This window comes from Phocoena sinus, chromosome 14 (genome assembly GCF_008692025.1).
Source record: "Phocoena sinus isolate mPhoSin1 chromosome 14, mPhoSin1.pri, whole genome shotgun sequence".
Classification (NCBI taxonomy): domain Eukaryota; kingdom Metazoa; phylum Chordata; class Mammalia; order Artiodactyla; family Phocoenidae; genus Phocoena; species Phocoena sinus.
Genome location: NC_045776.1, coordinates 30,672,496 through 30,694,773, shown reverse-complemented (window position 1 = coordinate 30,694,773; position 22,278 = coordinate 30,672,496).

The following is a 22,278-nucleotide window of genomic DNA, read 5'->3' as shown; positions in this document are numbered from 1 at the left end:
GTAAGATAAGCAAAATGAGAAGACAGAAAAACACACAGCAGATGAAGGAGCAAGATAAAAACCCACCAGACCTAACAAATGAAGAGGAAATAGGCAATCTACCTGAAAAAGAATTCAGAATAATGATAGTAAGGATGATCCGAAATCTTGGAAGTAGAATGGACAAAATGCAAGAAACAGTTAACAAGGATCTAGAAGAAATAAAGATGAAACAAGCAACGATGAACAACGCGATAAATGAAATTAAAAGCACTCTAGATAGGATCAATAGCAGAATAACTGAGGCAGAAGAACGGATAAGTGACCTGGAAGATAAAGTAGTGGAAATAACTACTGCAGAGCAGAATAAAGAAAAAAGAATGAAAAGAACTGAGGACAGTCTCAGAGAGTTCTGGGACAACATGAAACGCACCAACATTCGAATTATAGGGGTTCCAGAAGCAGAAGAGAAAAAGAAAGGGACTGAGAAAATATTTGAAGAAATTATAGTTGAAAACTTCCCTAATATAGGAAAGGAAATAGTTAATCAAGTCCAGGAAGCACAGAGAGTCCCATACAGGATAAATACAAGGAGAAACACGCCAAGACACATATTAATCAAACTGTCAAAAATTAAATACAAAGAAAGCATATTAAAAGCAGCAAGGGAAAAACAACAAATAACACACAAGGGAATCCCCATAAGGTTAACAGCTGATCTCTCAGCAGAAACCCTACAAGCCAGAAGGGAGTGGCAGGACATACTGAAAGTGATGAAGGAGAAAAGCCTGCAACCAAGACTACTCTACCCAGCAAGGCTCTCATTCACATTTGATGGAGAAAGTAAAACCTTCACAGACAAGCAAAAGCTGAGAGAGTTCAGCACCACCAAACCAGCTCTACAACAACTGCTAAAGGAACTTCTCTAGACAAGAAACACAAGAGAAGGAAACGACCTATAGTAGCGAACCCAAAACAATATAGAAAATGGGAAGAGGAACATACATATCGATAATTACCTTAAATGTAAATGGACTAAATGCTCCCACCAAAAGACACAGATTGGCTGAATGGATACAAAAACAAGACCCTTATATATTCTGTCTACAAGAGACCCACTTCAGACCTAGAGACACATACAGACTGAAAGTAAGGGGATGGAAAAAGATATTCCATGCAAATGGAAACCAAAAGAAAGCTGGAGTAGCAATTCTCATATCAGACAAAATAGACTTTAAAATAAGGACTATTAAAAGGGACAAAGAAGGACACTACATAATGATCAAGGGATCGATCCAAGAAGAAGATATAACAATTGTAAATATTTATGCACCCAACATAGGAGCACCTCAATACATAAGGCAAATACTAGCAACCATAAAAGGGGAGATCGACAGTAACACATTCATAGTAGGGGACATTAACACCCCACATTCACCCATGGACAGATCATCCAAAATGAAAATAAATAAGGAAACACAAGCTTTAATTGATACATTAAACAAGATGGACTTAATTGATATTTATAGGACACTCCATCCAAAAACAACAGAATACACAATTTTCTCAAGTGCTCATGGAACATTCTCCAGGATAGATCATATCTTGGGTCACAAATCAAGCCTTGGTAAATTTAAGAAAACTGAAATTGTATCAAGTATCTTTTCTGACCACCACGCCATGAGACTAGATATCAATTACAGGAAAAGATCTGTAAAAAATACAAACACGTGGAGGCTAAACAATACACTGTTTAATAAGGAAGTGATCACTGAAGAAATCAAAGAGGAAATAAAAAAATACCTAGAAACAAATGACAATGGAGACACAAAGACCCAAAACCTATGGGATGCAGCAAAAGCAGTTCTAAGGGGGAAGTTTATAATAATACAAGCCCACCTTAAGAAGCAGGAAACATCTCGAATAAACAACCTAACCTTGCACCTCAAGCAATTAGAGAAAGAAGAACAAAAAAACCCCAAAGCTAGCAGAAGGAAAGAAATCATAAAAATCAGATCAGAAATAAATGAAAAAGAAATGAAGGAAACGATAGCAAAGATCAATAACACTAAAAGCTGGTTCTTTGAGAAGATAAACAAAATAGGTAAACCACTAGCCAGACTCATCAAGAAAAAAAGGGAGAAGACTCAAATCAATAGAATTAGAAATGAAAAAGGAGAAGTAACAACTGACACTGTAGAAATAAAAAAAGTCATGAGAGATTACTACAAGCAACTCTATGCCAATAAAATGGACAATCTGGAAGAAATGGACAAATTCTTAGAAATGCACAACCTGCCAAGACTGAATCAGGAAGAAATAGTAAATATGAACAGATCAATCACAAGCACTGAAATTGAAACTGTGATTAAAAATCTTCCAACAAATAAAAGCCCAGGACCAGATGGCTTCACAGGTGAATTTTATCAAAAGTTTAGAGAAGAGCTAACACCTATCCTTCTCACACTCTTCCAAAATATAGCAGAGGGAGGAACACTCCCAAATTCCTTCTACGAGGCCACCATCACCTTGATACCAAAACCAGACAAGGATGTCACAAAGAAAGAAAACTACAGGCCAATATCACTGATGAACATAGATGCAAAAATCCTCAACAAAATACTAGCAAACAGAATCCAACAGCACATTAAAAGGATCATACACCATGATCAAGTGGGGTTTATTCCAGGAATGCAAGGATTCTTCAATATATGCAAATCTATCAATGTGATAAACCATATTAACAAATTGAAGGAGAAAAACCATATGATCATCTCAATAGATGCAGAGAAAGCTTTCGACAAAATTCAACACCCATTTATGATAACAACCCTCCAGAAAGTAGGCATAGAGGGAACTTTCCTCAACATAATAAAGGCCATATATGACAATCCCGCAGCAAACATCATCCTCAATGGTGAAAAACTGAAAGCATTTCCACTGAGATCAGGAACAAGACAAGGTTGCCCACTCTCACCACTCTTATTCAACATAGTTTTGGAAGTTTTAGCCACAGCAATCAGAGAAGAAAAGGAAATAAAAGGAATCCAAATCGGAAAAGAAGAAGTAAAGCTGTCACTGTTTGCAGATGACATGATACTATACATAGAGAATCCTAAAGATGCTACCAGAAAACTACTAGAGCTAATCAATGAATTTGGTAAAGTAGCAGGATACAAAATTAATGCACAGATATCTCTGGCATTCCTATATACTAATGATGAAAAATCTGAAAGTGAAATCAAGAAAACACTCCCATTTACCATTGCAACAAAAGGAATAAAATATCTAGGAATAAACCTACCTAAGGAGACGAAAGACCTGTATGCAGAAAATTATAAGACACTGATGAAAGAAATTAAAGATGATACAAATAGATGGAGAGATATACCATGTTCTTGGATGGGAAGAATCAACATTGTGAAAATGACTCTACTACCCAAAGCAATCTACAGATTCAATGCAATCCCTATCAAACTACCACTGGCATTTTTCACAGAACTAGAACAAAAAATTTCGCAATTTGTATGGAAACACAAAAGACCCCGAATAGCCAAAGCAATCTTGAGAACGAAAAAAGGAGCTGGAGGAATCAGGCTCCCTGACTTCAGACTATACTACAAAGCAACAGTAATCAAGACAGTATGGTACTGGCACAAAAACAGAAAGATAGATCAGTGGAACAGGATAGAAAGCCCAGAAATAAACCCACGCACATATGGACACCTTATCTTTGATAAAGGAGGCAGGAATGTACAGTGGAGAAAGGACAGCCTCTTCAATAAATGGTGCTGGGAAAACTGGACAGGTACATGTAAAAGTATGAGATTAGATCACTCCCTAACACCATATACAAAAATAAGCTCAAAATGGATTAAAGACCTAAATGTAAGGCCAGAAACTATCAAACTCTTAGAGGAAAACATAGGAAGAACACTCTATGACATAAATCACAACAAGATCCTTTCTGACCCACCTCCTTGAGTAATGGAAATAAAAACAAAAATAAACAAATGGGACCTAATGAAACTTCAAAGCTTTTGCACAGCAAAGGAAACCATAATCAAGACCAAAAGACAACCCTCAGAATGGGAGAAAACATTTGCAAATGAAGCAACTGACAAAGGATTAATCTCCAAAATTTACAAGCAGCTCATGCAGCTCAATAACAAAAAAACAAACAACCCCATCCAAAAATGGGCAGAAGACCTAAATAGACATTTCTCCAAAGAAGATATACAGAATGCCAACAAACACATGAAAGAATGCTCAACATCATTAATCATTAGAGAAATGCAAATCAAAACTACAATGAGATATCATCTCACACCAGTCAGAATGGCCATCATCAAAAATCTAGAAACAATAAATGCTGGAGAGGGTGTGGAGAAAAGGGGACACTCTTGCACTGCTGGTGGGAATGTGAATCGGTTCAGCCACTATGGGGAACAGTATGTAGGTTCCTTAAAAAACTACAAATAGAATTACCATATGACCTAGCAATCCCACTACTGGGCATATACCCTGAGAAAACTGAAATTCAAAAAGAGTCATGTACCAAAATGTTCATTGCAGCTCTATTTACAATAGCCCGGAGATGGAAACAACCTAAGCGCCCATCATCGGATGAATGGATAAAGAAGATGTGGCACATATACACAATGGAATATTACTCAGCCTTAAAAAGAAATGAAATTGAGCTATTTGTAATGAGATGGATAGACCTAGAATCTGTCATACAGAGTGAAGTAAGTCAGAAAGAAAAAGACAAATACCGTATGCTAACACATATATATGGAATTTAAGGGAAAAAAATGTCATGAAGAACCTAGGGGTAAGACAGGAATAAAGACGCAGACCTACTGGAGAACGGACTTGAGGATATGGGGAGGGGGAAGGGTGAGTTTTGACAGGGCGAGAGAGAGTCATGGACATATACACACTAACAAACGTAGTAAGGTAGATAGCTAGGGGGAAGCAGCCGCAAGGCACAGGGATATTAGCTCGGTGCTTTGTGACAGCCTGGAAGGGTGGGATGGGGAGAGTGGGAGGGAGGGAGACGCAAGAGGGAAGACATATGGGAACATATGTATATGTATAGCTGATTCACTTTGTTATAAAGCAGAAACTAACACACCATTGTAAAGCAATTATACCCCAATAAAGATGTTTAAAAAAAAAATACTGAACAATAAATGAAAATTCTAATTTATTTTAGGGCTTTACTTGATGTGAATATTCAAGTACTGAGATGGGTGTAGACAGATTAGGAAAAGGATTCATTCAAACTCCATGTCTTGGAATATAATCAATACTTACTATCATTTCAATTCAAAATATTACACCCTTGTTTGAAGATTATTGTGAAGAATAGAACAAAATTGCAAGCTCGGTGCTCTATCTCAATGACTGGGGTTATAACAGTAACTGGAACAAAATAAAAATGTTTAAATCTTGGACTTCCCTGGTGGTGCAGTGGCTGAGAATCTGCCTGCTAATGCAGGGAACACGGGTTCTAGCCCTGGTCTGGGAGGATCCCACATGCCACAGAGCAAATGGGCCCGTGAGCCACAACTACTGAGCCCGCGCATCTGGAGCCTGTGCTCCACGAAAAGAGAGGCCGTGATAGTGAGAGGGCAGAGCACCGCGATGAAGAGTGACCCCCGCTTGCCACAACTAGAGAAAGCCCTCGCACAGAAACAAAGGCCCAACACAGCAAAAATAAATTAATTAATTAATAAACTCCTACCCCCAACATCTTAAAAAAATGTGTAAATCTTAAAAAGAGCACATTATGCATTTTTATAAACACCTCACATATGTTAATTCATTGAATTTTTTACAAAAATACTATGAGATAGAAATTACCATTAAAGTCATTTTAGGAAGTAGCAATTCACAGAAGTTGTACAACATACTCAAAGTCATACTGTGAGTAGGCAGGAGATCCAGGATTTGAACGCATGCAGTCTAGCTCCAAGGTCATTTATTTATGATCACTGAATACTGACTACAATCGTTATTTCTTGAATGAGTAAAAGCATGATTTCATCACAAAATAAGTTCTATTTGCATTTGACATATGATAGGTTAAGAAGAGGAAAAATAAATATGAGCTAAACTGTTAACAGATGGCTTCAAGGAAGAGGTAGGATTTAAATGAGGTCTTGGATGATAAGTAAGTTTTAAAGATGCAGAATATGGTAGCAAGTGTATTTTGTGCATACATATAGAGGAGAATAGGAGAAGAGGATGAAGGAGGTGATTAGTTTGGGTTTCAGGAGATAATGCAGTCACAGTTCAAAATAGCTCACATGAAAGAGTAGACTGAAAGAACCACACTAGTAATTCAGAATGTGGCCTTTGGCAAATGCTGCAGTTGTTCTCTGCCTTTCTCTTTGTTTAGTCCAACATAAAAATCTATGTCAAAGAGAGGGTTTTCTCAATCTATGAACTTCCTTGTAGTGTGGAATTTCTGCACACCTACCCCTCAGGCTTATTGAGATATAATTAGCATCAAAACTTTGTGTAAGTTTAAAGTGTACAACATGATTATCTGATACAGGTATATATTGAAAAATTATTACCACAATAAGGTCAGTTAACACCTTCATCACCTCACATAATTTATGGGTTTTTTTGTGTGTATGAGGTGGTAACTTTTAAGATCTGCTCTTGGCAATTTTCAAGTATATAATACAGTATTAACTAGAGTCACCATATTGTATATTAGATACCAAGAACTTATTTATCTTATAACTGGAAAAACTCACCTGCCATTTCAATAAACAAAAAATGTTGCCTGCCATAAAGCAATCAGCCACTGCTGCCATAAATTGTGCTCCCTGATGGAAATTCAGGATGGAGAAAAACAGGATACTGGTCCTAGATAGTTAAGATGCATATCTAAGGAATAATTTCAGTAAGCCTAGACTCTTGCATCTTCCCATACATAAAAAAGCACTAAAATCATTAACTTGAGATATCTGGGTTTTTGTGATTAGTAGCAATATTTTGATGTTCAACTACATTTTTTACTCAGCAAAAACTGCTATATATTCTTGTTCCTCCTTACCTCTTAGAAGCAGTTCCTCAGAGCTATCTGAGAGGCTCTTTCCTGAGCTATAGTCCTTAGTATGGTACCTGAATAAAATATACTTTGCAATTTTTACATTGTGCATTTTTCTTCAGTCAACAGTTAACCCCTAGTCTCTGAAACTGCCATTTTACCCACTGTTTCTATAAGTACAGAATTTTTAGTTTCTACATATGTTAAATTAGATAGATATTTTCTTGTGGTTAAAAGCCTTGTCTTATATATTCTTTCCTCAGTGCCTAACACTGAAATTGGTATATTGGATGACTAATATACATTTGTTATGAGCAAGGACCTGTAGGGGGAGCAAAACTTGCCTCTCTAAAATATCTCTTTGGCATGTGGATCAAATCAAGGCCCAAAATACTCATGAAGAAGCTTTGACCTTCCCCCTAACTTCCTAGAAAAATTTAAATAGAAAGCCTGTTCCCAGAATGGAGCTATCACCAGATATCTGCAAAGAATATGGGTAACGTGTGATGGAGGAAAACTCTAGGCATGGTCTACAGATCAGAGTCCACTCAGTGTCCCATTGTCTCTGCATGACCCAGCAAATATTTGTTTCCAAATCTTTGTATTCCATCTCCATTTCAATTGCCTTCCTCCCCTTTGAAGTTCCAAACCCATACCCCCTCCTTTTCTTTAGCTAAAGATGGTATTTAAGGTGAGGGTTTTAGCTATTTTGGTGAGTTACTCAGTTTTCCGGGGTCTCTCCCATGTATACATGTTATTAAACTTTTGTTTGATTTTCTCCTGTTAATCTGCCTCATGTCAATTTAATTCTTAGACCAGCCAGAAGAACATAAAACTGTATAGGAAAATTTCTTCATCCGTGACAGATTCCATGACCCCACTGCACAGCTTTGACTCTTGTGTCTGCCCCTCAATAACTGTGTGATCTTGGTTGAGTTACTTACCTAACATACTCATTGTGAGGTTTCAAGGAGTTAAAAATATGTAATACACTAGACCAGTACCTGGGGTACATAAGTGCTGTTTAAGAGTCACTATTTCAGGTGCTTTTGTTTTTGAACTGGATTGTAAAGGATACAAGTAATCTTCACCATTAAGCAGAGATCTTCCTGCCTTGTTCTTTTCTCATGCAGAGAGTGCTCCTGACAACTATAAGTGTATTAGACTTTTACTCTGTTGTCATTCATTTCCCTTGTTAAAAACTCTAATTATGTCAATAAAAATATGTAAATTTAAAATAGGTGCTAATTTCTCATGTAAACTCCTTATACTATATGATTTGTAGATGTTGCTTGAGTGTTTTCCTTTCATTAATATGGCATAATATGGGGTTTCTACATTCCTGCAGGACAGATTTGGTATTTCCTCTTTGAATGCCAATAGAAATCTGGTCTCCTTACGGTTAATGTTTTTTAAGTTTTGCCTCACATATATGCAGGAACATAGCAACGAGAGCAGGATACGGGAAGTGGTGGAGTTGGGGATACTTCTGGGATCACTAACAGACTCCTCTAATTGTTTCGCTGGTGCCATGAAGGCTCACTGAGATGCCACTGATGAGATGACTGTCCCTGTGAGTTTCTTCATCTAAAATGTGTTTTCATATACCTTATCCCAAATAAACCTGAACATCTGGTAAACAGAAGCCTATAGAATACCACATACAACTACTAAATATAATACCTTGGGTTTACTCATGTTTTTACTTGTCTGAATTCCTCCATTTCTATTATTTGGATACTTTGGGAAAACCCCATCCTCTGTTATCCAAAAATATCTTTTTATATTCTGATTCCAGACCTAGCTGTCAGCTTTTTAAAAGATGTACAACATAAAAGCTGTGAATTTAGTTTATTCAGTGTCTTACTGAGGATTATAGCCCAGGAGAAAGCCTCTGAGATAGCTCTGAGAAACTGTTCTGAAGACATAAAGGGGGAGGACAGTATACATGTGATCTTAGCAGAGGGGTATGTGCAATCAAACACACATCTTAGTAGAAGGCTAGCCGCAGGAACAGATATCCTAGTTAATGGTTTTAGTGCTTTTCTAAGTATAGGAAGATGGAAGAATCTAGGTTCATAAAAAATTTCTCCTGAAAATATCTATCTGATGGCCTATTTGGCCAGTTTTCCCCGAGCACAGAGTTCCTTATGATCTTTGCACTGAATTCTGTTCAGGGTGTGTTGAAGGTCAGTGACTGCAATGGGTAATGACTTAATTCTTGTATAACCAGGTGACAAGTGATATTCTTTAGTTGACAAAGCCCAGGCTGCTTTTGCCTTTGAACTGACAAGCCTGGCCTTGGTCGTATATGACTACATGAGATCCTCTATTTGTGTGTGCATAAATGTTGAATATTGGATCCGTAAAGTTTTAAACTCTTCCAGGTAGTACTACATCTCATAGATCCTACTCTGACACCATGTTTTATATGTAGTTATGTTTTATATATTTTTCCTATAAAACTTCTGAGAAACTGGAAAATTTTATAACTTTTTAAAAAATTTAAATGAAAGGAATTCACATGAACTTACAAAGAATTCTCTATTTGAAGTAATTATTTGTAACTGCCTCTAAATAGAAGTAAACCTGTGACAGAAATTTGGAATCTCTGTAGGGTAATATCCTAAGTGCTTTTGAGTGGTGAGGTGTTTTAAGTGGAAATTCCTTATAAAAACATTGTTGGCACAGTGTTGTACATTGAAAATACTGACTACTTAATTTTACATGTGTTTCTGACAGTTTGTAGAAAACAGAAAAAAATTTCAAAATGGACTTATCCTTGTTAGGGCCCAGAATAGGCTGCCCACAAATGTGCCTCAATGGTATATTGGTTATTTTGAACTAAAGTTACTTAAGAAATGGCCAATGCAAAAGGAACATTCTGCTCCTCCTTTCTGTCTCCATGAATGCAGGAAATAAGTCTCTTATGTAAAAGGTGCACTCCCTGCCTCTGGAGGTAGAAGGACCCTCTCGTACCCAAAGATAGGCCATTCAGGTTGAGAAGCCTATATCAACAAATCTTGTTACTTCTTTAATTTACTACCCCAAGTCCAAACTCTGTTTAGATTCTTCACTATTTGGGCACCAAAAACCTAAGTTTCTTTGTCCTCTCAATTCCTTACAAATTGTTTCTTTGTCTACAAAGTATAAGAGCTGCCTGCTTTGGACACTTCTTGGTTCCATTTCTAAGGAACCTCCATGCACATGAATTAAAATTTGTTTCTTTCTTTCCTGTTAATCTGTTTTGTATCAATTTTATTATTAGTCCAGCCACAAGAACTCAAGAAGCATAGAGGGATAAATTTCCCCCTCACATGAAAATGTTGAATGTGTTGAAAGTTTTACAAAGAATATATTTACCACATGCAAGCATATTGGGCTGCCACTTAAAGGAATAACCCTAGGTCAAAGGCATTCTGCTCTTATAACAATAAAAATATAAATCAGCAAAGGTAATAGATGTCCAGGGAAGTTGAGAATATAAAATTTTGCAGTTTTTCTCTGGGCAGAAACACACGTAATCTCCATTTCTTAGTTTCATGTTTTGTTTACTTGAAATTATACAGAAAGAATAAAATTTACAGAGCTTAGAACTCTTATGGTCTCTGGGACGCACTTGTTTGTGAACTTGAACAGGTAGATTGACCTACTGGATCTTCTTGTGTCCTTGTCTATAAGGTGAGGATAAAAGCATAACATATCCTTCAGATTCTCCTCTTCACTCCTTAGCCAGTTGAAAGGGCATTGTGAACCATTATAATCCCTCCCTTACATGCTTTCTCAGAAGTGACGTTGCACCCTTCTCAGTTCATCACTGATACCCATAATGTCAGCTAGTCCCAATTTTGGTGTTTGTTAACTTTAATCACTTGGATAAGGTGATATCCACCAGGAATCTGCATTATAAAATTAATATTTTACCTTTTTTTTTTTTGCAATACCTCTCCCGTTGCGGAGCACAGGCTCCAGATGCACAGGCTCAGCGGCCATGGCTCACAGGCCCAGCCACTCCACGGCATGTGGGATCTTCCCGGACTGGGACACGAACCTGTGTCCCCTGCATTGGTAGGCAGACTCTCAACCACTGCGCCACCAGGGAAGCCCAACATTTTACCTTTTAAATTAATAATAATTACTTATTATATTTCAAAGTAATAACTTTGAAGATACTTTGATAAAATGTTAATATCACTGTTCTTATCAAGCACTCACCCACTTGTTTTTCAATTCCTTGATGATTGTCTAACTCAATTATTTCTTCTATATCTAAAAGAGTTTTTCTTTCCATTTATTTATTCATTTATTTATATTGATATGGTTTTAGGGATTCTTAATTATATTTGCTGCTGTCATTATTTATTTTGATGAACAAATATTCCCAGGTTTTTCTAGTGAGCTTACCTTCAACCTGGTCTCTGTGTTTTTGATATGTCCCAAGAATATTTCAATACTTTCTAGAGTTACAAGATGATCCAGGCTCATCTGTACTTTCACTGCCTTAGTGCTGGAGTCAGCTTTTTTTTCTAAGGACTCCTGTTTCTTTCAATGGAGAATAGTATCTAGAAGTAAAGATCTGGGTGCTAGGTGTACTCCTTGCTATTGATGCTTTATTGTTTCATGGAACTCTCTGGCTGAGAGTTTTTTGATAAATGGATGTTCCTTCCTCCACACAGAAAGCCAACTTAATCATGGGACTCACATTGTGTTTTTTATCTTTTTCAAGTATCACAGTCCTGTGCCTTATGTTATGACAACCTTTTACATTTTGTGCAGTCTTACTGATGTATTCTATGAAGAGACAAGAAGATATCAATTACTCTGTCATGGACCTGAAATAAGATTTTGTTTTGTTTTAGATCAGGTAAGAGACATTGTGAGATACAATTTTTAACAAATGTTTGCTCTAATTCAAGCCTACTTACGGGAAAAAAGAAACAAAGGAGACATTAATTAGAAAAACTATCATATAAACATGGAAAATTTATTGTGAACTATAAAGTCCTGACAAATGACATGTGGTCACAGTTTCCCTATACACAAGATATGGCCTTTGCAGGACACCAAGTAAAAATGTTGCCTCTGCTTCAATCAGCTTAGTCTTTTTAGTTTGATTCAATTTTGCAAAGTCTTACCCCTCTCCAGCTTTTGACAGTGGTTTGCACATTTCATAACTCTCTATTTGTTTCCTCTTTATAAGTGCTCAGAATTAGAACAGTTCTTTTTTATGGTACCTTAAGGCTAAAGAGAGGAAAGCTAAGGAGGTGTGACATATTTTTTTCAGACTCACCAAGCTTTTCCCCTCAAATAAGTAATTCTAAATAGAAAGTAAATATTTTAAAACTATGTAACCCCTATCTCAAAAGTATTGTCAAGTTGTATATATGTCAAGTTGGTATATGTCATTTGACAAAGATAACAGAGATTAATCTACCTATTACTTCATCAGTAAAATAAGTAAGAGTTAAGAATACAATTCTTTTCCTATAAATATTGGTTATGTTATTATTATAATGTTCATTTAATTTGGTAAAATAATTTACTTATTACCATAATATTATCAGAGTGATTTATTGCTAATATTTCATTATATCAGGCTAACATGAAAATTTGCAGCCAAGGCACAATTCAGTAGAAGGAACTTGTGGAAAAATGAAAACTTTGTACTAATAATTTGTGTTACCCTGTGAGTCAACCCTAGTAGTAGTTATTAATTTTGTTTTCATTCATTGTTTAATCTTCAGTTCATAAAATAACTTTGCAGCTGGGCTGGGAAATACAGCAACATACTGCACCACTTTCAAAGAAAAGTGGAAGCTGAATTTATATTTATTCAGCAAATATTTTTTATTACACTTTACAACAAATGCCCTATGTAAGAATTTAAGTAGCACTTCTAAGGCTACATTGTTTATTTTATGGAAGCTGAAGGCTAACTCAAGTCTTCTGATTTAAAAACCATTTTCTAAACCCCTCATAGCAGATGGCAACATATTGTATCATAATCAAATGAGCGTTGGGACCTGTGAGTATTGTAAGACAGTTAGCCTTAAAGAGGTAATGAGACCAGGGCTACAACCTGAATAATGAATGGAGTTTCACTGAGAATGGGGGATGAAAAAACCCTTTTGGAAAAGGGAAAAATAATGGACAAAGGACTCAGGAGCATGCCAGTTGCTATATTCATGAATATGCCAATGAGAGAAGAACAATAAGACTGAAGGATCAGAAATCCAAGAAGTGCAGTTCAGTCAATGGTCTGGAGCATGTGTCAGTCATATAAGAAAAATCAGCCAGTCTCAGTTCTGATTCCAGGGGTAGGAAGCCTATGCCAGTAGTCATTATGGGGTAGGGGCTTGATTATAAAGCCTCAGGATTTTGACCTGACTATACTGCAAGAGACTTTTCCTATCTAGCAAAACCACCCCTTTCTGACTCACTTTTTCATATTTTCTGACTCTTCTCTGGGTGACTCACTTTCAGGGTGTGAGAATCTTGCTCTCAGCAAAGGGCATTTTCAACTCCTGAGACTTCCATAGAGGCTCAGCCTTAATCAAAGGGAGAGATTAATTGCCCATGCATTTTAACTTCAGAGGCAGCAGAATGGAAAGAGGACTAGAGCACAGAAGACCTGAGCATTTAAAACTGAGACACTATGAATGAATTGCTTAAGTTCTCTGAGTCTCAGTTTATGTATTTACTTTAAAACTGGAATTAATGCCTCCCTGACAGACTTCCCAACATTGATTCTTAAGTGACATTATATAACTGAAATGGGCTTCCTTATTCAGTAGTAATAGTCTCATGACACTTCCATTTTTATGAGTCTTGGTGTTAATCAATCTTTAGGGTTCCCTTCTCTATAGTAACTGAAAGAAATGTATTTAAGCTAACAGGGCACATATTGGTGAGCTCTTTGATATAATTATATATGATACCATGCGTCCATATTAACCCTGTTCTTTCCCTTCTTATTCCCATGGTCTTAATTCAGGATCTTGTTTTCAGCCCATATTATTTCAACAGCCTCACTCAGCCTGCCTTTTAAGGCCAACCCACCTCCATTCAAATGATTCTTCTTGCAACTGAGTCTAAGCTCATTTTGCTTGCCACAGGCCAATAAATTGGGTGACAAGGTGTTGGGGCAAATAATAATCACTTTATTCACAAAGTCAAGAGTCTGAGAAGATAATGGACTAGTGTCCTAGAGAACCATCTTACTGGGGTCTGTGTGCTAGTTTATCTTACGGAACAAATAAAGGGGGAGGTGAGGAGGTAACATAAAAAGGCCATAAGTTGTTGCAAATATCTCCTGATTTTGGCCAGACCCTCGGAGGGGATGTGTTCTTTTTTCTGCAGCCATTCACAGGTGGGCTGGGTCAGGATGTTTCCTGTGAGCTGAACAAAGGTATTTTAGTTTAACAATCAGGCATGAGGGACAGGGTTCCCAGAGATGGACCATTATGTATATTTTAAGCTATAGACAACATCCCTTTAGGATTGACTTGTAATAAGAGCAATAGAAAACAAAGATTAAAGTAAAAGAAACAGATCCAATATGGAATCAGATTTCTACTTCCCTATTACATTCTCATTCATCCAGAATAAACATTCACTGTCCTACTCAACATCCTTCAGTTTCCACTGACTTTCCTCCCCAGACCCACTATATCTTTAAGTCTAAAATTCTTAAGATTGGCATAACACTCAGGACCTGTCATCATCTGCCCTTTTAATGTTTGCCCAAAACACACAAAAGATAAGGAAGACAGCTAAATCTAGCATTAAACGGACAGAACTCAAATCCAGGTTTTCTGACTCCCAGGCCACGACTTTTTTTGTCTGAATGATGCTGGTAAAAGATTTAACCCAAGAAGAAAATGTTATTATGCAAGTTACTATATTAGTGTCAGTAGTACTGCTAACATTACACCATTTCTACCTAATGATACCTAGCAGGGCCCTATGGGGCTTCTGGGCACAAAGTTTTTCTGTGTTCCTATTTCTTTGATTACAGGAAATAGCCTTCATTCAGCCTTCTTGACTTTCCTTGAGTTCCAATGGACAGATTCAAGCAGTTGTTAATTAGGGAAGGGAGAGGATGTGAGACAAGGGAGAAACAAACAGTCAAGAGAAACAATAGTGCAGCCTTGGGGCAAGGTTCCCCGTCAACTGGTAAACACAATATCTTTGAGCCATTTTGCAGATACTGAAACCCCCTCCAAGTGGGAGAAGTTAAGGATTAACGATGATATGATGCCCACAAGCATGTAGACCCCAGACCAGTTGGAATGTGAAGGTTGGTGATGCTGACTTCTACTTACCTCACCACAAACCCATCAGAATGTCCATGAGCTGATCATGCCCTCTTTGAACGATGACTATAAAACTTCTCACTATCCTCTCCAAGTTGGAGACACAGTTTTTCTAGGCAGGAGAACGCTGTGCCCCCCTTTGCCTGGCAAAGTAATAAAGCTATCCTTTTCTACTTCACCCAAAACTCTGTCTCCAAGGCTTGGTTTGGCACTGGTGTACAGAGAAGCTGAGCTTTCAGCATCACTAAGAAAAACAAATAAATAGAAAATAATATATATAGTCATCATAACTATCATTTAATCAATATATACTATTGTCAGGTATGGTGAAAAGGACTTTGCACACAATATCTCATCTAGTTCTCATTTTAAGAATAAAAACAGGTACAATTTTGTCCCTATTTTGCAGGTGAAGCCACAAACTGAGATTATATTCCTTTTCCAAATTCAAATAGCTGAATAAAGAGTACATGCATCTGTGCTCTTAACCACTATGATTTGTAGTTAACTGAAGTAGCCACCTTACTTTGGAAATGAGTGGATTGGGAGGAAAATATTTAAAATCTGGTAGAAGATAACACAAACTGCACATTTAAAATTAGAAGCCATCAGTAAAATAATAATAATATATCTCATAAACATAGTACCTTTCTAGTTCATTGAGTGGACACATTCACATTTTTAGCTTTCTACATAACCCAGCATTTCCCAAACTATAATTGACAAAAATATGGTTTAAAATCAATTTAAAGTATATAAAAATATTTTCTATTTTTGCACTTGTTGAAATTATTGGGTATATTTTGTAGTTGTAGTTCTTCTGAGCTGAATATCAAACATCTCTGTGGTTTATTTTTTATTTTGTAAATATCACATTTAGCTAAGAAAATGTTAATTAAATTATGTCATTCATGAATTTAAGCAAATAGTTCTTGACATATAACATTTTCCCATCTGAAATTCAATTGACACGATCTAAGAAGAGATGTTAAATTGACCTCTGACATGTGAATTAAGTTTTCACATTTTAGGAGAAAAGGTTGCTCTATAGCCATGCTTCCTCCTGACACCTAATTATCTTCTCTTTCACCTGAATGAAATTAATTGTCCTGGACATTTACATTCAAATAATGTGTTCATTGTGGAAAAGAAATGAAGATAATAAATTTCTTTTCACCACTTTCTAATTTATGTCTCTTGTCATTGATTAATCCACCTGATATTTGGGTGAGTTTAAATATCTAATTTACATAATTGGAATATATTTCCCAGTCAAAATTAGGTTCTGGGAACTCTAAGTGTGAACACTTTTTCATTTATTTAACCCAAAATAATGGTAAAAACACTCCCTTTATAGATTATTGATGAGGGGGAGAGGGTGCATTTCAGGAGTGCTTCAGTGAATTTGATGAAAATATTTCTGAGAATCTTTTTTCAATTCTAATGTTTAAAAACAACATTTAAAATCTCACATTGATCTTCACTTTGTAGAACAGTAATTCACTTTGTTTAAAGTGCATAGATGAGGTTCAGGACAGGAAGTTTCTAATTGTAGATAACCTTGCTATAGGGAAATCATTATAATGCAATTCACACTCAATATTTCTCTATTTTGTAATAAATAAATCCAATAATCTCTGATGACATCTTTTGGAATATCCTTCTTTTTGTTTAGGAAGAAGAATTCTATAATTGGGTGAAAGATGAGAACAATACCCTAGAAGTCAAAGTAAGTTTAGTAGTGGAAACAGAAGGAAATGATGAGAAATGATTAACCTTGGAAGAAATGATTAGAAACAGTCAAAGGCTATGGCTTCTTTTCTTTCTTTTTAAATTCCCTTTCTTACTCTCCCTTGCCATTTTAGTATTTCTTTTTTTAAATTAAAAGTTACAGAAAAGAGCAAAGGCTAATTTAAAAATATCTATGTAACTACCACTCAGAACAATTGAATGTTAATATATTTTTTTGGTTTTTTTACATCTTTATTGGAGTATAATTGCTTTACAACGTTGTGATAGTTTCTGCTGTACAACAGAGTGAATCAGCGAATATATGTGAATCAGTGAATCAGTGAATATATGTATACATATATCCCTATATCCCCTCCCTTTTGAGTCTCCCTCCCACTTTCCCTATCTCACCACTCTAGGTCATCACAAAACATTGAGCTGATCTCCCTGATCTATGCGGCTGCTTCCCACTAGCTATCTATTTTACATTTCGTAGTGTATATATGTCAATGCTACTCTCTCACTCCGTCCCAGCTTCCCATTCACCACTGTGTCTTCAGGCCCATACTCTATGTCTGTATCTTTATTCCTGCCCTGCCACTATGTTCATCAGTACCTTTTTTGCTTTTGATTTTAGATTCCATATATATGTGTTAGGATATGGTATTTATTTTTCTCTTTCTGACTTACTTCACTCTGTGTGACAGTCTCTAGGTCCATCCACCTCATTACAAATAAATCAATATTGTTCCGTTTTATGGCTGAGTAATACTCCATTGTATATATGTGCCACATCTTCTTTATCCATTCATATGTTGATGGATATTTAGGTTGCTTCCATGTCCTGGCTATTGTAAATAGTTCTGCAATGAACATTGCAGTACATGTATTTTTTGAATTATGCTTTTCTCAGGGTATATGCCCAGTAGTGGGATTGCTGGGTCATATGGTAATTCTATTTTAGTTTCTTAAGGGACTTCCATACTGTTCTCCATAGTGGCTGCATCAATTTACATTCCTACCAACAGGGCAAGAGGCTTCCCGTTTCTCCATATCCTCTCCAGCATTCATTGTTTGCAGATATTTTATTGATAGACATTCTGACCAATGTGAGGTGATACCTCATTGTTGTTTTGATTTGCATTTCTCAAATGATTAGTGATTTTGAGCATCTTTTCATGTGTTTGTTGACAATCTGTACATCTTTAGAGAAATGTCTATTTAGGTCTTCAACCCATTCTTAGATTGGCTTCTTTCTTTTTTTGATATTGAGCTGCATGAACTTCTTGTATATTTTTGGAGATTAATCTTTTGTCAGTTGCCTTGTTTGCAAATATTTTCTCCCATTCTGAGGGTCATCTTTTCATTTTGTTTATGGTTTCCTTTGCTGTGCAAAAGAGGTTAAGTTTCATTAGGTCCCATTTGTTTATTTTTGTTTTTATTTCCATTTCTGTAGGAGGTACATCAAAAAGGATCTTGCTGTGATTTATGTCATAGAGTGTTCTGCCTATGTTTTCATCTAAGAGTTTTATATCGTCTGGCCTTACATTTAGCACTTTAACCCATTTTGAGTTTATTTTTGTGTATGGTGTTATGAAGTGTTCTGATTTCATTCTTTTACATGTAGCTGTCCAGTTTTCCCAGCACCACTTATTGAAAGGCTTAGTTCTCTCCATTGTATATTCTTGCCTGTTTTGTCAAAGATAAGGTGACCATATGTACATGGGTTTAATCTCTGGGCTTTCTATCCTCATCCATTGATCTGTATTTCTGTTTTTGTGCCACTACCATACTGTCTCGATTACTGTACCTTTGTAGTATAGTCTGAAGTCAGAGAGCCTGATTCCTCCAGCTCCGTTTTTCTTTCTCAAGATTGCTTTGGCTATTCGGGGTCTTTTGTGTTTCCATACAAATTGTAAAATTTCTTGTTCTAGTTCTGTGAAAAATGTCATTGGTAATTGATAGGGATCACATCACATTGAATCTGTAGACTGCTTTGGGTAGTATAGTCATTTTCACAATGTTAATTCTTCCAATCCAAGAACATGGTATATCTTCATCTGTTTGTATCATCTTTGATTTTTCTTTTTTATCAGTGTCTTATAGTTTTCTGCATACAGGTCTTTTGCCACCTTAGGTAGGTTTACTCCTAGATATTTTATTCTTTCTGTTGCAGTGGTAAAGAGGAGTGTTTTCTTAATTTTTCTTTCTGATTTTTCATTGTTACTGTATAGGAATGCCAGAGATTTCTGTGTATTAATATTGTATCCTGCTACTTTACCAAATTCATTCATTAGCTCTAGTAGTTTTCTGGTGACATCTTTAGGATTTTATTTGTATAGTATCATGTCATCTGCAAACAGTGAAAGTTATACTTCTTCTTTTCCAATTTAGACTCTTTTTATTTCTTTTTCTTCTCTGATTGCCATGGCTAAAATTTCCAAACCTATGTTGAAAATAGTAGTGAGAATGCACACCCATGTCTTGTTCCTGATCTCAGAGGAAATGCTTTCAGTTTTTCACCATTGAGAACGATGTTGGCTGTGGGTTTTTCATATGTGGCCTTTATTATGTTAAGGTAGGTGACCTCTATGCCTAGTTTCTGGAGAGTTTTTATGATAAATGTGTGTTGGATATTGTCAAAAGTTTTTTCTGCATCTACTGAGATTATCATACATTTTTTATCCTTCAATTTGTTAATATGGTGTATCACATTGATTGATTTGTATATATTGAAGAATCCCTGCATTCCTGGGATAAATCCCACTTCATCATGGTGTATGATCCTTTTAATCTGCTGTTGGATTCTGCTTGCTAGTATTTTGTTGAGGATTTTTGCATCTATGTTCGTCAGTGATATTGGCCTGGAGTTTTCTTTTTTGTGACATCTTTGTCTGGTTTTGGTATCAGGGTGATGGTGGCCTCATAGAATAAAGTTGAGAATCTTTCTCCTTCTACTATATTTTGGAAAAGTTTGAGAAGGATAGGTGTTAGCTCTTCTCTAAATGTTTGATAGAATTCACCTGTGAAGCCTTCTGGTCCTGGGCTTTTGTTTGTTGAAAGATTTTTAACCACAGTTTCATCTTCAGTGACTGTGATTTGTCTGTTCATATTTTCTATTTCTTCATGGTTCAGTCTTTGAAGGTTGTACTTTTTAAGAATGTGTCCATTTCTTCCATGTTGTCCATTTTATTGGCATATAGTTGCTTGTTGTAGTTTCTAATGATTCTTTGTATTTCTGTGGTGTCAGTTATTACTTCTCCTTTTTCATTTCTAATTCTGTTGAATTGAGTTTTCTCCCTTTTTTTCCTGATGAGAGTGACTAATGGTTTACTAATTTTGTCTATCTTCTCAAAGAATGAGCTTTTAGTTTTATTTATCTTTGTTATTGTTTCCTTCATTTCTTTTTCCATTTATTTCTGATCTGATCTTTATGATTTCTTTCCTTCTGCTAACTTTAGGGTTTGGTCTTCTTTCTCTAATTTCTTTATATGTAAAGTTTGGTTGTTTATTTGAGATGTTTCTTGTTTCTTGAGGTAAGATTGTATTGCTATATACTTCCCTCTTAGAAGTACTTTTGTTGCATCCCATAGGCTTTGGGTCATCGTGTTTTCATAGTCGTTTATTTCTAGGCTTTTTTTTTTTTTTCCTCTTTGATTTCTTTAGTCATCTCTTGGTTGTTTAATAGCATATTGTTTAGCCTCCGTGTGTTTGTATTTTTTAGTTGTTTTTTTCCTGTAATTGGTATCTAGTCTCGTAGCATTGTGGCCAGAGAAGTTGCTTGATACGATTTCAATTTTCTTAAATTTGCCAAGGCATGATTTGTGACCCGAGATGTTGTCTATCTTAGAGAATGTTCCGTGTGTACTTGAGAAGAACGTATATTCTGTTGGTTTTGGATGGAATGTCCTATGAATATCAATTAAGACTATCTGATCTAATGTGTCATTTAAAGCTTGTGACTCCTTATTTATTTTCTGTTTGGATGATCTGTGCATTGGTGTAAGTGGGGTGTTAAATTTCCCTACTATTATTGTGTTACAGTCAATTTCACCTTTTATGGCTGTTAGTTTTGCCTTATGTATTGAGGTGCTCCTATGTTGGGTGTATATTTTAAATTATTATATCTTCCTCTTGGATTGATCCCTTCATCAGTATGTGGTGTCCTTCCTTTTCTCTTGTAATAGTCTTTATTTTAAAGTCAAAATATTTTGTCTGATGTGAGTATTGGTACTCCAGCTTTTGTTTGATTTCCATTTGCATAGAATATATTTTTCCATCCTTCACTTTCAGTGTGTTTGTGTCCCTAGGCCTGAAATGGGTCTCTTGTGGACAGCATATATACAGGTCTTGTTTTTGTATTCACTGAGCCAATCTTTGTCTTTTAGTTGGGACATTTAATCTATTTACATAAGTAATTATTGAAATGTATGTTCCTGTTACCATTCTCTTAATTGTTTTTGGTTTGTTTTTGTAGGTCTTTTCCTTTTCTCATGTTCCCTGCCTAGAGAAGTTCCTTTAGCATTTGTTGTAAAGCTGGTTTTGTGGTGCTGAATACTCTTAACTTTTGCTTGTCTGTAAAGCTTTTGATTTCTCCATTGAATATGAATGAGATACTTGCTGGGTAGAGTAATCTTTGTTGTGGGTTTTTCCCTTTCATCACTTTAAATATATCTTGTCACTCCCTTCTGCCTGTAGAGTTTCTGCTGAAAGATCAGCTGCTAACCTTATGGGGATTCCCTTGTATGTTATATGTTACTTTTCCCTTGCTGCTTTTAATTTTTTTTCTTTGTGTTTAATTTGTGTTAGTTTGATTAATATGTGTGTCCACATATTTCTTCTTGGGTTTATCCTGTTGGGACTCTATGGTTTCTGGACGTGATTAACTATTTCCTTTACCATGCTGAGGAAATTTTCAAGGAAAATCTCTCAAAATATTTTGTTTTTTTTTTTTCCTTTTTCTTCTGGGATATGTATAGTTCGAATGTTGGTGTGCTTAATGTTGTCCCAGAGGTCTCTGAGACTCTCCTCCTTCCTTTTCATTCTTTTTTCTTTATTTTTCTCTGTGGTGGTTATTTCCACCATTCTATCTTCCAGCTCACTTTTCTGTTCTTCAGCCTCAGTTATTTTGTTATTGATTCATTCTAGAGTATTTTTAATTTCAGTTATTGTGTTGTTCATTAC